Source organism: Macaca nemestrina, chromosome 10, assembly GCF_043159975.1.
Source record: "Macaca nemestrina isolate mMacNem1 chromosome 10, mMacNem.hap1, whole genome shotgun sequence".
In the NCBI taxonomy this organism is placed as follows: domain Eukaryota; kingdom Metazoa; phylum Chordata; class Mammalia; order Primates; family Cercopithecidae; genus Macaca; species Macaca nemestrina.
Genome location: NC_092134.1, coordinates 8,395,226 through 8,410,484, shown reverse-complemented (window position 1 = coordinate 8,410,484; position 15,259 = coordinate 8,395,226).

Sequence of the window (15,259 nt, the reverse complement as noted above, 5' to 3'; positions counted from 1 at the left end):
CAGGTGGGGACAGTGGCAGTGGCCAGGTCTCAGAGGGCCTGGGAGGCTGGACAGGGAGGTGGGTTTTATTTCTTCCCATGGATCTGGTGTGGTACCTTTGGGCTGGGTGGGAGGTAACTGCTCATCATTCTACATCTGGGACCTCTGTCTGTAGCTGGGTCCCATGTGCCCCTCCAGCATTCTTAGGGCCTCCGGGAGGGAAATGTTAATGCTTCCTCTTCTCCATCTGCCTCCTACCCTTCTGTCTCCACTGAGGAGCAGCCAGGGCAGGGAGGGGCCGCAGCAGGCCCCAGAGGATGAGGACATGTCTTCCCAGTGCCATCTGCACAATACAACTCAATTCTGGGAATGAGCATTTATTTAGCACCTCTTGGATGCAAGTCACTGACTGCAGCTTGACACCACAGCCAGCCAGGCACTCAACACTGCTTGTTGAGGCCAAAGTGAAGATCCCCCCAACAATAGTCTTTTGTATTTTGTATTTTTTATTTTTGTATTTTTTCCTGAGCCTGCCACACCAAGGGCCCCAGAGTCAGGGACCACGTTTGATTCGATGCTCTTCTGTTCTCATCTGGAAATTCTTCACCATTTTTGAGCACAGGACTCTGTGTTTCCATTTTGCACCAGGTCCTGCATATTACGTAGGGGCCTTGGCGGGGGCTCCATTCTAGATGCACACCCAGGGGCTCTGGCAGCCGGTGGGGACTGGAAATGGGGCCTCCACTCAAGTCCCAGGTGCTCTGGCCTGCAGACCACCCCAGTCTTGGCCAGAGCCCCTGAAAGCACTCAGGCCCCTCTGTGGCCTGTGGAAGGACCTCTGCAGACACCAGCGCTGCTCGCGGCAGACAGCCGTGAGGAGATGTCTGGTTTTGATTAAATGTCCAGAGCCACTCATTAACTTGCACAGACAGACTCAGAAGCCACTCGCTCTAAAACCTGCCTGCCATGGCAGCCCATCCTGCAGGCCCTTCCGTGCCACCTGCAGTTCCTGCTGGAAACCAGGAGGCCCTGGTTTGGGGGCTGTGGACCCTGAGGCAGGGGGATGGCCAGGGTCACCTAACCCAGTGACTCGAGTCCTCCAAAGCATGTACCTCTTATCATCCATGGTGCGAGGGCTTCCCTGCCCTGCTGTCTCCACTCCCAGCTGGGTTCAGGGGCTGTGGTCTTCCTGGCACAATTTCAAAACATCTAAGAGGGCCTCATTCCCAAAGCACTGTTCCCTGCCTTGGCCTCTGTCTCTGAAATTCCACCATCAGGGCCAGTCTTTTTACTGTACTTTGGGTGAAATTTATAGCTGGAATTACTTTGCATTTATCATGACAGTGTTTGCAGTGATTTATTTCCAAGTCTGTCCCCTCCCCAAGCCACAGCTCTTGAAGGCAAAGTCCATGCCCCGTACATTCATTCTTCAAGAAATCTGTTCCTGGGTGCCCACTGTGTGCCTGGCATCAGCTGGTGTGAGGAATCTCACTGTTTTTCAGTCCCTAACACTAGGCACAGGGCCTACCCTGGCTGGGGCCCTTTGCATATTTGCTGAATGAATGAGTATGTGAGAAAATGAAGAGTATTGCTCACATTTCTTGAGCACTTACTATAGGTGCCAGGCTCTGTTTTAATCAATTTGTGTGTGTTTCCTTTTTTTTTTTTTTTTTTTTTTTGAGACGGAGTCTCGCTCTGCCGCCCAGGCTGGAGTGCAGTGGCCGGATCTCAGCTCACTGCAAGCTCCGCCTCCCGGGTTCACGCCATTCTCCTGCCTCAGCCTCCCGAGTAGCTGGGACTACAGGCGCCCACCACCTCGCCCGGCTAGTTTTTGTATTTTTCTTTTAAGTAGAGACGGGGTTTCACCGTGTTAGCCAGGATGGTCTCGATCTCCTGACCTCGTGATCCGCCCGTCTCGGCCTCCCAAAGTGCTGGGATTACAGGCTTGAGCCACCGCGCCCGGCCTGTGTATTTCCTTGTTCTACTCTCCTAACACCCTTGAGTTGGGTGTTACTGTCATCCCCCTTTTACAGAGGAGGAGACTTCGGCACTCAGTAAGGACACGTAACCAACCAAGAGGGCTGACAAGAAGCATGCCCAGATACACAGGCGTCCCCGTAAGCCAGAAACCAGCACATTCGCAGGCAGGCAGAGCTCAGAGCCAAATTAGTCAAATATCTTGAAATGATGTTTATTTCTCCTCTAGTTCTCGAGTTCTAATGACTGTTTATTCTTACAAACATCTAATTTGTGTGCTCAGCCTCCCAGTTAGAGTGTAGTGCCAAGCGGCTCAGGCTTTCTCTCTTTGGTGGGATATCATACCCCCGCTCCTTGCTTTTTTTTTTAAATAAAAGATTCCTCAGAGCCCGGTATCTTGTTGGCATCTCACAGGTGGGAGGCGCTTTCCTCCACAGCTTCTGGTGCCTTGCCAGGCCAACTGGAGGCCAACCGGAGGAGTGTGAGGGTTGCCTGCAAAGATGGCTGCCAGCACTGCTCTCCTCTCTGCAGGGGCCTGCAACCCCTCCCATGGGAGGTGGAGTCTGTGTCCCCGCCCCTTGAAACTGGGCAGACTCTGAATCCTCTGACCCCCAGGATGCTGTGGAGGTGACTCCCTGCAGTTCTGGACTAAGCCTTATGAGACCTGGCGACTTCTGTTTTCTCTCTCTTGGAATCCAACTGGCCCGCAAAGTAGCTTAGGCCAGATTCTAGAAGGAGAGACCGCAGGGACAGAGTGAAGCCTGGGAGATGAGTTACAAGGGGAGAGAAAGGAGTGTACCCAGCTCCAGTGCTAAACAATATGGGCGACACCATGCTGGGCCACCCAGCCCCAGCTGAGCCCCCCAGATAACACATGTGGCTGGGGGGGACCACCACACAGCCAGGTCCTGCCCAAATTGCAGAATTCTGAGCAAATAAGTGGCAGCTGTTGTTTTAAGTTGTTAAGTTTGGGTCTGTTTTGTTAAGCAGTGAAAGGCAGCTGGAGTTAGAGCGGCTCCAGAGGTCAGGAAACAGGGGAGAGGCGTGCCTGGCCCCTGCTTCTGCTCTTGCCTTGCCTTGAGGGGCAGGGGGCAGGTGTCAGTCCTACAAACAGCATCTCCCCTCTTCCCTCCTCTTCCCCACCCCCTGGGAGTAGCCTGCTTATTTTCCCAACAGGTGTTAAAATAACGACCTTTGGGCTAAAAAGGAAGCTGTGTGTGTGTGTGATAAGAGGGTCTGGCTGCCTGAACCGGAAGGAGGGAGCGAAGGAAGTGAGGTGGGGACAGAGGTCTTGGGGAGAGTTGGCACTGCGGGGAGAAGGCTTTCAGCTGGATTGGGGTGGGTCAGGGCTTCTTTCTCCCCATGTCCTGCAGAACTTGGCTTCGTTCTTTTCTTTACAAGTAAGGTTTGCAGGAAGAATGCGCCCAAGAGCCACAGCCGTCCCCTGCCCGGGTGCTCGCCCTTTGCCTGTGCCCTCCTCCCCTTCACTTGGCCTGGGGCGCTGTCTCCCTGCTGTCCTGGGTTAAACTGTGTCCCCTCCAAAAAGATAAGTGGAAATCTTAACTCCCAAACCTCAGAATGTGACCTGATTTGGAAACAGGGTCATTGTAGATGTAATTTGTTAATATGAGGTCTTGCTGGACTAGAGCGGGCCTAAATCCGGTATGACCAGTGCCCTTATAAAAAGAGGACAGGGACACACGGGAAGGTCACGTGATGACGGCGGCACTGGGAGATGCAGCCACAAGCCAAGGCATGCCAGGGGCTGCTGGCTGCTGTGGGAGGCTGGGAGGGAGGCGAGGAAAGAGCCCACTGGAGTTCAGAGGGTGCACAGCCCTGCCCAGACCTTGATCTTGGACTTCTGGTGAGGGAATAAGACGTCTGTTTTTTGAAGCCACCCAGTTTGTGACGCCCAGTGACAGCAGCCTAAGGACACTAATATATCCCTGTTGTGCCCAGGCCTCATCACTGTGGACTTCAGCAAGTGCTTTTACTTCACCTTCAAAACGGAATACTTCCCAAATCTGCCCTTCTCAGGCCAGGCACGGCGGCTCATGCCTGTGATCCCAGAGCTTTGGGAGGCCGAGGCAGGCAGATCACTTGAGGTCGGGTGTTTGAGACCCGCCTGGGCAATATGGTGAAACCCTGTCTCTACTAAAAATACAAAAATTAGCCAGTTGTGGTGGCGGGCGCCTGCAATCCCAGCTACTCAGGAGGCTGGGGCAGGAGAATCGCTTGAAACCGGGAGGCAGAGTTTGGAATGAGCTGAAATCGTGCCACTACACTCCAGTCTGGGCAACAGAGCAACACTCTGTCTCAAAAAAACACAGTGAAACAAAACCAAATCTGCCCTCCTCTACTCTTCCAGGGAACACCCTGGTCAGAGCCCCTGCCCTCGCTTGCCTAGATGGTTGCAGGTGCCCCCCGCCTAACCCACACAGTTCTCCTAACTCACTGTGCCCCTCTGGCCCCCAGCAGCCAAAGGGGTCTCTTCAAAACCTACATCAGGCCGTCCCCATACCCCTAAAGGTGTCCTATCCTGCTCCCAATAAAACCCCAATTCCTTTGAAGAAGGCCCCCATGACCTGGCCCCTTCCAGCCCCTGTGATCTCTCTCCTACCACCACGTCACTCCAACCCACTGCTTCTCCAACACACCAAAAACAGTCCCACCTCAGGGCCTTGGCACGTACTGGTCCCCCAGCCTGGAACCCTCCTCCTCACATTTCCACATGGCTCCAACTCTCTCTTTATTCACGTCTTTGCTCAAAAGTCACCCTCAAAGAAGCCTTCCCTGACCACCCGCAATGAAATCGCCACACCTCGCCTTCCTTCCCCACCCCACGTCATCTCCCTCCACCCACTTTGGAAGATGATCATGTCCGTGGCAGAGTTACCTTACAACCCACACCCTTCTCACAGGCTCTCTTTGAAGCAGCCGTTCCATTTCTAGGAAGCGATTCTGCAGAGGTGCTGGCTTGGGGTGCAGAGGCACGGACAGGCCAGGATGTGCCTGGCAGCGTCACTACTGCAGCAAAAGCCGAAAGCCAAGCTCCGTGTCCATCGCGAGGGCACTGGGTTTGTGGCTATGCAGCCGTGACAAAGGATGAAGCCATCCCGTGGCCAGGGCGCAGAGTGACCTCCCAGATCTACGTTTCATGTGGCATTTCTGCCATGTATTTTTAAACCCAGGGATAATGTATGTGTAGTAAAGGTCGTGAGGTCATTTGTCTTTGGTGTCTAGCTCGACAGATTTGGAAAAAACTGACCCTTTTAAAAAGCAAACTTTATTTTTCAGAACAGCTTTAGACTCATAAAAAAATTGTGAAGACAGAACAGTCACCCCATACTCCACGCCCAGTTTACCCTATTGTTAGCATCTGACATTAGTATGATACATTGTTTAGAATTTTGTAGGGGAGGAGACAGTGTCTTGTTCTATTACCCAGGCTGGAGTGCAGTGGTGCAAACATGGCTCACTGCAGCCTCAACCTCCCAGGCTCAAGCAATACTTCCGCTCCAGCCTCCCAAGTAGCTGGGACTACAGGTGCATGCCACCATGCCTCACTAATTCTTTTTTTTTTTTTTTTTTTTGAGACGGAGTCTCGCTCTGTCGCCCAGGCTGGAGTTCAGTGGCCAGATCTGAGCTCACAGCAAGCTCCGCCTTCCGGGTTCACGCCATTCTCCTGCCTCAGCCTCCCGAGTAACTGGGACTACAGGCGCCCACCACCTTGCCCCGCTAGTTTTTTGTATTTTTTAGTAGAGCTGGGATTTCACCATGTTAGCCAGGATGGTCTCGATCTCCTGACCTCATGATCCACCCGTCTCGGCCTCCCAAAGTGCTGGGATTACAGGCTTGAGCCACCGCGCCCGGCCCACTAATTCTTTTTGTTGTTGTTAGAGACAGGGTTTCATTCTGTTGCCTAAACTGGTCTGGAACTCCTGGGCTCAAGCGATCCTCCCGCCTTGGCCTTCCAAAGTGCTGGTATTACAGGCGTGAGTCACTGCACCTGGCTCATTTTTCACAATTAAGGAACCAGTGTGGATACATTAGTATCAACTGACATCTGCCTGTTTCAATCCCATTTCTTCCCCACGACCCCAGGTGGCATCTGTCCTTGGCCTTCTTGGGGCTCCTCAGGCCTGTGACAGTTTCTCAGACTCCCCTTGGTTTTGATTTGAGGACCTTGAGAGTTTTGAGGCACGTGACCTTGACAGTTTCAAGGCACGTGACCTTGACAGTTTCGAGGCACGTGACCTTGACAGTTTTGAGGCTCGCTGGGCAGGGAGCTCGCAGGATGCGCCTGCATTGGGATTAGTCTGATGTTTTTCTCATGATGAGACTGGGGTGACAGTTTGAGAGAATTTTTCGAGCCCAGTGGGTGCAGGAGACCCAGGAAGCCCCCTCCCGCTGATCTTTTGAGGAATATGTATTTCTATCTGTGCATTTCAGCTTGTGTGTTCCTAAGCCACTCCTGGAAGGACACACAGACACTGGGGACTGAAGATGCTTCTGGGGCAGGCACATGGGCCCCTGAAGACAAAGTAGGAGAGACGCAGGCTTTGCAATGTGTGCCCCATTGGTACCAATTGAAAAAGTTATTTAACCACACGTATATGAGACTGAAATGTGTGTGTACATTTTAAAATAAACCAAAACGTGCTTCCTGTTCTGCGGCCTCTGCCCCTCCCCTCGGCAGCCCTGAGGCTTGGCCGGGTTCCAGGAGGAAGGCACGGGGAACAGGTTGGCCCAGTCAGCTGGCTGGGACTTCAAAGGAAAGCGCCCCTGGGGCCCACCTGGGGGCAAGGAGCACCTCCCACAGAGGGAAGGAAATGTCAGCCCTGGGGCGACCTCAGAACATCTGCAGGGATAGGGGTGTGTCAGGCCACCTGGGCAAGCGCTTTACCTCTCTGTGCCTCGGTTTGCTCATCTGGGAATTGGGGATGTTGGGAGCACCTGAGTCCCAGCACTGCTGTGAGGGTGAACGTGATGGTGAACGCCAAGGGCTTAGCTGAGCTTTCACGCATGCTCTTCACACCAAGAATAAAATCAAGCCCCACACCCACCCCCAGCCCTCAGAGTCCTATGTGAGTGAGCCCTGCCCACTTCTCAGACCTCATCTCTTTCCCTGCTTCCTCACCACCCAGGTCCAGCCACACTGGGCTCTGAGCTGTTCCCACCCCACGACCATTGCACCAGCTGTGCCCACCACAGGAGCATTTCCCCTGGACACCCACATGGCTTCCTGGCAGCTCTTTTTGGCTGGATAAGGACCCAGTTCCCTACTGAACTGGACATTTCGCCACCTGCGTTCTTGAACCCTGACGAGGTTTAAGGCAGATATGGGCACAGGCAGATGGGGGGCGTCAGTGCATGGGAGTGTGTAAGGGTCTGCCTGGGAGGCTAGCCTCAGAGGCTCCAGGAGACAAATTTTCTCTCCTTGAGGGAGCCCCTGGGGGTGGGAAGGTCCCTGGTCCTTCAGTCCTGAAACTCAGCTGTAGAGTGGGTGAGGACAGGATTGGCAGAGGGATAGGACTGGGGTCCTGGAGGACGGAGGGGAAGACCCCAGACAGGGGGCCCCAAGCTAAATCTAGTAGAGGGGCCCAGACCCTGACAACATAAGGTCACAGCTATCCAGGGCCCACCATGGAGTCCCCACTCCCCTCTTACCAGCTCAACCTCTCTACAAAGCCTCAGTTTCCCTCCTCTGTGCCTGGAACAGCTGTTGCAGGAGCTGTGAGGCAGGGATGGGGGGATTGAGGAAGGTACCCAAGGCTGGGAAGTTGAGGCTGGCAGCCGAGACAACTGAGGCGTGAGGAGCACAGCTCCGTGCCCAGGCAGCTGCAGGAAAATAGCAAGGACCATTTGCGGGGAGTCCCCAGTCTGTCTAAGTGACAGATGTTGTTCTGAGAAGAGCCTCTCTACCCAGGATGCTGAGCTCCACAGGATGCCTACAGCAGGGCTGGCCTGGGAAGTTGTGCAGATTCAGCACTGCACAATTTTGGAGACCCAAGGTTCCAGAGAGGCTTCCTGGGAGGGGGGCTCAGGACAAGTCATTTGGCCCCCGCTTTGTCTCCCTTCCATCTGAAAGCTCAGTTGCAACAATGCCAGCCTCCCAAGGCTGACCTGATGCCGCGAAGTGATGCTGAGTTAGCACTGCCGTTGCTGAGGCTCACAGCTAAGTAAAAAAAAGAAAAAGGAAAAAGGCAGAGTTTTTTAAAAGCTGCCATCAGCACAGGGCGCCCAAGCTGCCCCTGCCTCGCCGTGAGCTTTGGAGGGATGGGTGCAGGGCCATAAGCATCATGTCGGGCCATGGCTCGGACTGGCGCCAGCCTCCTGGGTGAATCCCGGCACTGCCACTTCGCAGGTGTGCGGCCCCAGGTAAGTCAGATAACCTCTGTGGTCTCAATTTCTCTTGGTGTAAGTGGGATTAATAACAGAGCTTGCCTCCCCATGGTTTATGTCGGGACTCCTGCTCTCCAGGCCTGTGGGGTGCATCTGGCTGTGTCTGTGTGAGTGCAAATCTGCTAGTGTCTGGGAAGGCGCATGTGAGTTTGGGCATGCCCAGCCATCCCATCTCCTGTCTTCTGGGCAGGCTGGAAGGCTGCCTGGAGGTGGTGGCAGTAGCCAGCTTTCCTGTGGTTCCCAGGAATATGTTGTGTTTGGCTGAGCCAAACAAAGCCAAGGCACTGTCACCTGCCCTTGGGGGGGATTAGGGACCTTCTATAATTTCCAATCTATTTGATTCCTGTGGTTCTGATCACATATAGCAAGGGTTTGTCCCCAAAATGCGTACAGATCTGTTTGGTTCTGGGCTTTGGGCAGTGAGCTGTGCAAACTGCTTAGCAGGTACCAAGTGCTGCGCGAGTGTTGGCGTGGGACCTCCCTGGGAGTTTGCAGGTTGGGCCATGCCTGGTGCCCATTGGGTGTTCCCCTGTGTCTGGCGGCTCCCACCACACTGGCCCTGGCTGCCTGGCAATCTCCCCTCTGCCTCCCATACTGGCCGGCTCTCTTTCCTGGGGCCTCTCTCTAGGTGTTTGCCGGTTATAAACTCTTTGCAGAACATTAAAGCAAATAGGAGCAGCCCAAACCCCACCAGGGAAGAGAAAGTCCCTCCCAGCACCATCCCAGCACCAGCCCAGCGCCACCCCAGCACCATCCCAGCGCCACCCCAGCGTGGTGCCGCCCACGCTGCCCCTGGGGCCTGCCTCTGGGAGGCATGGGGTCTCCTGTGTGTTGGTGAGCTCCAGGACATTCATGTCCAGGCCTGGGGGCCAAGGGCAGGGGTGGGCCCAGAGGGTGCATTGGACTCTCCGAAGTGCTGGGGAGGTCCTGTATCCCCTTCCACAGGCAGGTGACAGTGCCACAGCCTTGGCCTGAAACAGCCCAGCTCCAGTGGAATAGGTCCCTGAGAACCATGGGACAACTGGGTGCTGCCTCCTCCTCCAGGCAGTCCTCCAGCAAGTCTGATGGAGAAGGAAAGGGTGAGGCAGCCTGGGTGTGCCCACACACACACCCTTACACACAACTGTTACACTCACATACCCTCATAAACACTTGCAGAATGGTACAAACTCACACAGACACACCCACATGCACCCCCTCACATTCACACATATAGGTTCACAATCACTTACACACTCCCTTACAGACACACACAGAGTGATACACATCTTTGGAGACACACTCCAGGCAGAGATGCACTCACTCTTACACACACATACAGACACCTTCAGACAGATGCTCACACACAACACCCACTCACACCCAGAGACACATGCTCCCCTGAGCACACACAGCCCACACTCACACCGACTCACAGTCACCGAGACAGACTGTCCCGCGGACCCCCCGGGATGGGTTGCCAGATCTAGCAAATAAAGACATAAGCCCCTTGGGCTGACCCTGACAAATGATTCTTCAGTGTAAGTACATCCCGTGCAGTATCTGGGTGCCCTGCATTTTATCTGCAAGCCCAGCTCAGGGGTGCTAGCGCAGATTCACGCTCAGACACCCACAGACTCACTCTGGCAGCCACACAGACATCACCCTGTGGAGGGACTTAGCACCCAGAGAGCCCTGCCTTCTGACTCCCAGCCCCTCTCCAAGCCCAGGACAGCAACATTCTCTTCACCCGTTCCTGCTTATGAAAATAGCCTATGACGGGGAGAGTGGGGCTCCCCGAGACCTGGGCGTGCTCCTAGTGGAAGAGGTATCCCTGATAGTCGCCTCGCCAGGTGGTTATAAGAGCATCCATTTTCCAGGTAAGAAAACTAAGGCTCAGATGATGATGCAGCCTCTCTGAGGCACACAAAGCAAGGCCATGTTCTTTCCCCAGCTTTCGCCATGGAAACCATTTGGGAGTAAGGACCAAGTTGTCCTTGGAGGGCCCCACTGAATAGCCTGGGCTCAGGGTTGGGGCCTCTTTTTATCGACAGGTGAATTTCACAGTCAGAATTTCTTTTTTTTTTTTTTTTTTTTTTTTTTTGAGACGGAGTCTCGCTCTGTCACCCGGGCTGGAGTACAGTGGCCGGATCTCAGCTCACTGCAAGCTCCGCCTCCCGGGTTCACGCCATTCTCCTGCCTCAGCCTCCCGAGTAGCTGGGACTACAGGCGCCCGCCACCTCGCCCGGCTAGCTTTTTGTATTTTTTAGTAGAGACGGGGTTTCACCGTGTTAGCCAGGATGGTCTCGATCTCCTGACCTTGTGATCCGCCCGTCTCAGCCTCCCAAAGTGCTGGGATTACAGGCTTGAGCCACCGCGCCCGGCTCACAGTCAGAATTTCTTGCAGAGTTCTGAAAGTTATCCAACCCTGACTCCCAGCAATTCTGATTCAGAGCAAGGCCAAGAAATGTGCATTTATAAAAACCACACTAGAAGATTCTGATGGATGCTCCTGGTTAAGAGCCACTGTGCTATCTTCAGCCAGAAAACACTAGCTCAAGGACAAAAAATCCACAGCACACGTACCCACACTCCTTACCCATGCCCGTGGCAGACATCACTAATCAATCATGATCATCTTTCTTGCCAAACTCAGGCCCAGCCTCAGAATCTGTCCCAGCTCAGGGCTCCAGGAAGCGAGTAAGTGGAGTGGTTTCTATCCTGGTACTAATCAGCAGGTTTAGGATTTCATCACTGTGTCCCACTCATGAGCTTCTGGACAATGTTACTTGGCAAGGTCCCTCCCTGCCTTCACTTTTTTCAAAAACCAAACATAGTAACAATATAGTAACAGCTAACATTTCCTGCTGGGTTACTATGCACCAGGCATGGTGGCGCATGCCTGTAATCCCAGCTATTTGGGAGGCTGAGGCAGGAGAATCGCTTGAACCCAGGAGGTGGAGCTTGCAGTGAGCCGAGATCATGCCACTGCACTCCAGCCTGGGCGACAGAGCAAGACTCCATCTTAAAAAAAAAAAAAAAGTCAAGGAATAAAAGAATGGCTACTCTACAGACAGAGCAGCCCAGGGCTGCTGGTTGCCCATTTTTATGATTCTTTCTTTTTATTGTTTTTTGCTTTTTGTTTTGTGTGTTTTTTGAGACCGAGTCTTGCTCTTGTCACCTAGACTGGAGTGCAATGGCTTGATCTCAGCTCCCTGCAACCTCTGCCTCCCAGGTTCAAGCGATTCTCCTGCCTCAGCCTCCCAAGTAGCTGGGATTACAGGCATGCGCCACCATGTCTGGCTAATTTTGTATTTTTAGTAGAGACAGAGTTTCACCATGTAAGTCAAGCTGGTCTGAAACTCCTGATCTCAAGTGATCCATCTGCCTCGGCTTCCCAAAGTGCTGGGATTACAGGTGTGAGCCACCACGCCCGACTTTATGGTTATTTATTGATGATATGCTAAAGAAGGGGTGGATTATTCATGCCTCTCCTTTTTAGCCCACTTCCTGAAGTTGAAACTGGCATTAGTGGGAGTGTAGCAGTGAGGACGACCAGAGGTCACTCTTGTGGCCATGTTGGTTTTGATGGGTTTCCACTGGCTTCTTTTTATTTTTTATTTTTTTTTATTTTTTGAGACGGAGTCTTGCTCTGTCCCCCTGGCTGGAGTGCAGTGGTGCCATCTCGGCTCACTACAAGCTCCGCCTCACAGGATCACGCCATTCTCCCGCCTCAGCCTCCTGAGTAGCTGGGACTACAGGTGCCCGCCACTGCGCCCAGCTAATTTTTTGTATTCTTAGTAGAGACGGGGTTTCACCGTGGTCTCGATCTCCTGACCTTGTGATCCGCCCGCCTCGGCCTCCCAAAGTGCTGGGATTACAGGCGTGAGCCACCGCGCCCGGCTTCCACTGGCTTCTTTACTGCAACCTGTTTTATCAGCAACATCTTTATGACCTGTATCTTGCGCTGACCTCCTGTCTCATCCCATGCCTTGGAATGGCTCAGCCATCTGGGAATGCAGCCCAGTAGCTTTCAGCCTCATTTTACCTAGCTCCATTCAAGATAGAGTTGCTCTGGTTCAAACACCTCTGACACATCCTTGGGTAGTTTCCACATCGGGCTATTGAATGATGCTGCCGTAACCATCGGTGCACAGATTGCTGCTTGCATCCAGGGCTGCTGTCAGATTTTGGCTGGGGACCGTAGCCAGGCTGGTGCTGACAGTGCGGGAACATCAATAAGTGGGTGGATGTGTGCTGCTCCTCACACTTTCATTCTCAAGGATGATTCCTTGTCTGTTTCATGAAAGTCATTGATTTGTTCAAAGGAGATCTGTTGAGCCCAGTTTCCCCTTTTGAAATGCAGTTTGTGAAACTGAAACGCACTTATCCGGGCAAGGGCAGACCTTGTCGAATGGGAAGCAGAGCTTACTTCTCCCTTGTTTCAATCCTTCCCGTCCCTTCCCTTTGCTCTTAGAACAAAATCTAGACTCCCCTGGCAGCCTACGTAGCCCTGCATCTCGACCTCCGCCCTCCCCTCCCGCCTCACCCCTACTCACACTTCTTCTACCCCTCCACACCTGCCTTCTTGTTCCTTGAACACGCCAAGCCCATTCCAGCCCTGGAGCCTTTGCACATGCAGTTCCTCTGCCTGCCTCGCTCATCCCCCTGGTTTGCTCATGGCTGCCTTCTCAGAAAGTGCTTCCCAGCACCCCCTGCCCCTGGGGCTAAAGTCACAGTCACCTCTTGCAGTCACTCCTTAGCCCTCGCCTGGGTTTCATGACTGCATAGCACTGCTCACAAATGCAATTCTCATGTCCCTCTCCTCGATGACAGGGAGCACAGGGGCCTTACCTCTTGTCCCCTGCTCTCACCCCAGTACCTGGCCTTTAGTTGGAGGTCAGTGACTTGGTTGAATGAATAAGTGATCCCCTAATGCGAGGTTGCAAGGGAGGTATTAAGATCTGCATGTTTCACATAGAGACACTGAGGCTCAGGGTCACAGCAGGTAAACAGAGGCTCCGGCGTTGAAACCCGGGTCACCTGCCCTCTCCCAGCCCAGTGCTCTCTTGGGGAACAGGGTGAAGCTCAGGAGGAGCCCCCCAACCCCGGCGTGCCCCCATTTTGCCTCCTCAGAAGACCCTGCAGCTGGCCTTTCCTGGGAGGCGCAGAGCCCACAGAGCCCAATTGTGGTGGCAGAAATAGCCTGCCCTTGGGCTGCGCTGGCTCCGATCCCAGCGAGGTGGTGACTGTCACTCTCCATAGAAGAGGATGCCTCTTGCCATGGCAACGGGGATGTCACCAGGGATGTGTTTGCCCGTGCACAAAAGGGGGTGTCGGGGAAACACCCACATTCTGGCGGCAGAAACACAGTGCATGGTGTCGCTCCCCGTCTGGGGACGGCTGCTGGGAGGTGACCGAGCCTCCCTGGGCAGCCAGGGCCCTTCGCAGCCCTCTTGCTTGCCTTCCAAAGAGCTATGGCTGTTTTCTCTCCTCCCCTGCAATGGAGAAGGAAGAGGGCGCATCGCTGGAGGCATCTGCTCTGTGCCTGTGCAGTTCTGGTCGCGTTCACGCCCCTTCGATTCACAGCCATTGCACAAATGGGGAGACTGAGGCAATGAGAGGCGAGGAGACTTGCCCAAGACCTGCAGGCTCCGTCAGGTGCAGGGTCACCGGTGCGGCTCCAGAGGCAGGGTTGGCTGGGGTTGGAATCCGTGCCTTCCCACTCATCAGCTCTGTGTCCTTGGGCAAGTCACTGTCGCCTCTGAGCCTCAGTGTTCTCGTCTGTAAAACAGGGACAACGGCAGTTTCCAGAGCTGTCGCTCACCTTTTTTTTGTTGTTGTTGTTAAGTATGCCATCCAGGTGTTTTCAAGATACTCAGAAAAATACGATTCGTTGGGATATCGCGCAACTGTCATCACTACCTACTTCCAGATCATCTCCATCACCCCCAAAGGAAACGCCACACGCATTCACAGTCACCCCGTTCCCACCTCCCCCAGCCCCTGGCAACCACCAGCCCACATTCTATCTCTATGAATTTGCGTATTCTGAACATTTCATATAAATAGAATCGTACACGAGACCTTTTGTGTCTGACTTCTTTCGCCTTCATCGTGCTTGAGGTTCCTCCATGCCACAGCGTGAGCCAGGGCTGCGTTCCACCTTCCGGCTGGATCACACTCCACCCCGTGGACAGACCACATGGTATTCACCCATCATCAGCTCATGGGCGCCTGGGTTGCTTTGACCTGTGGCTCCTGCGAACAACGCTGCTGTGAACATGCGTTTGTGAGTTGTTGGCTCTTGCGAACAACGCTGCTGTGAACATGCGTTTGTGAGTTGTTGGCTCTTGCGAACAATGCTGCTGTGAACATGCAAGTTGTGAGTTTCCGTGTGGACATATGTTCCCATTTCTCTTAGGTAGACTCTCTGGAGTGAAATGACTGGATCATACAGTAGGTCTAGGTTAAACTTTTTAAGAAACCGCTGAACTGGCCTGGCACGGTGGCTCACACCTATAATCCCAGCACTTTGGGAGGCCGAAGTGGGTGGATCATTTGGGGTCAGGAGTTCAAGACCAACCTGGCCAACATGGTGAAACCCCGTCTCTACTAAAAATACAAAAATTAGCTGGGCGGTAGTGGGGCATACCTGTAATCACAGCTACTCGGGAGGCTGAGGCAGAAGAATCGCTTGAGCCTGGGAGGCAGAGGTTGTGGTGAGCCGAGATTGTGCCACTGCACTCCAGCCTCGGTAACAGAGCGAGATCCTGTCTCAAAAACAAAGAAAAGAAAGAAACTGCTGAACTGTTTTCCAAATCTTGCATCCCCAAGACAGGGGATGAGAGTTCCAGTAACTCAATATTTTTACCAATATAATGCCCAGCACACCACCGTCGTTCCATCAGAGAAGGTG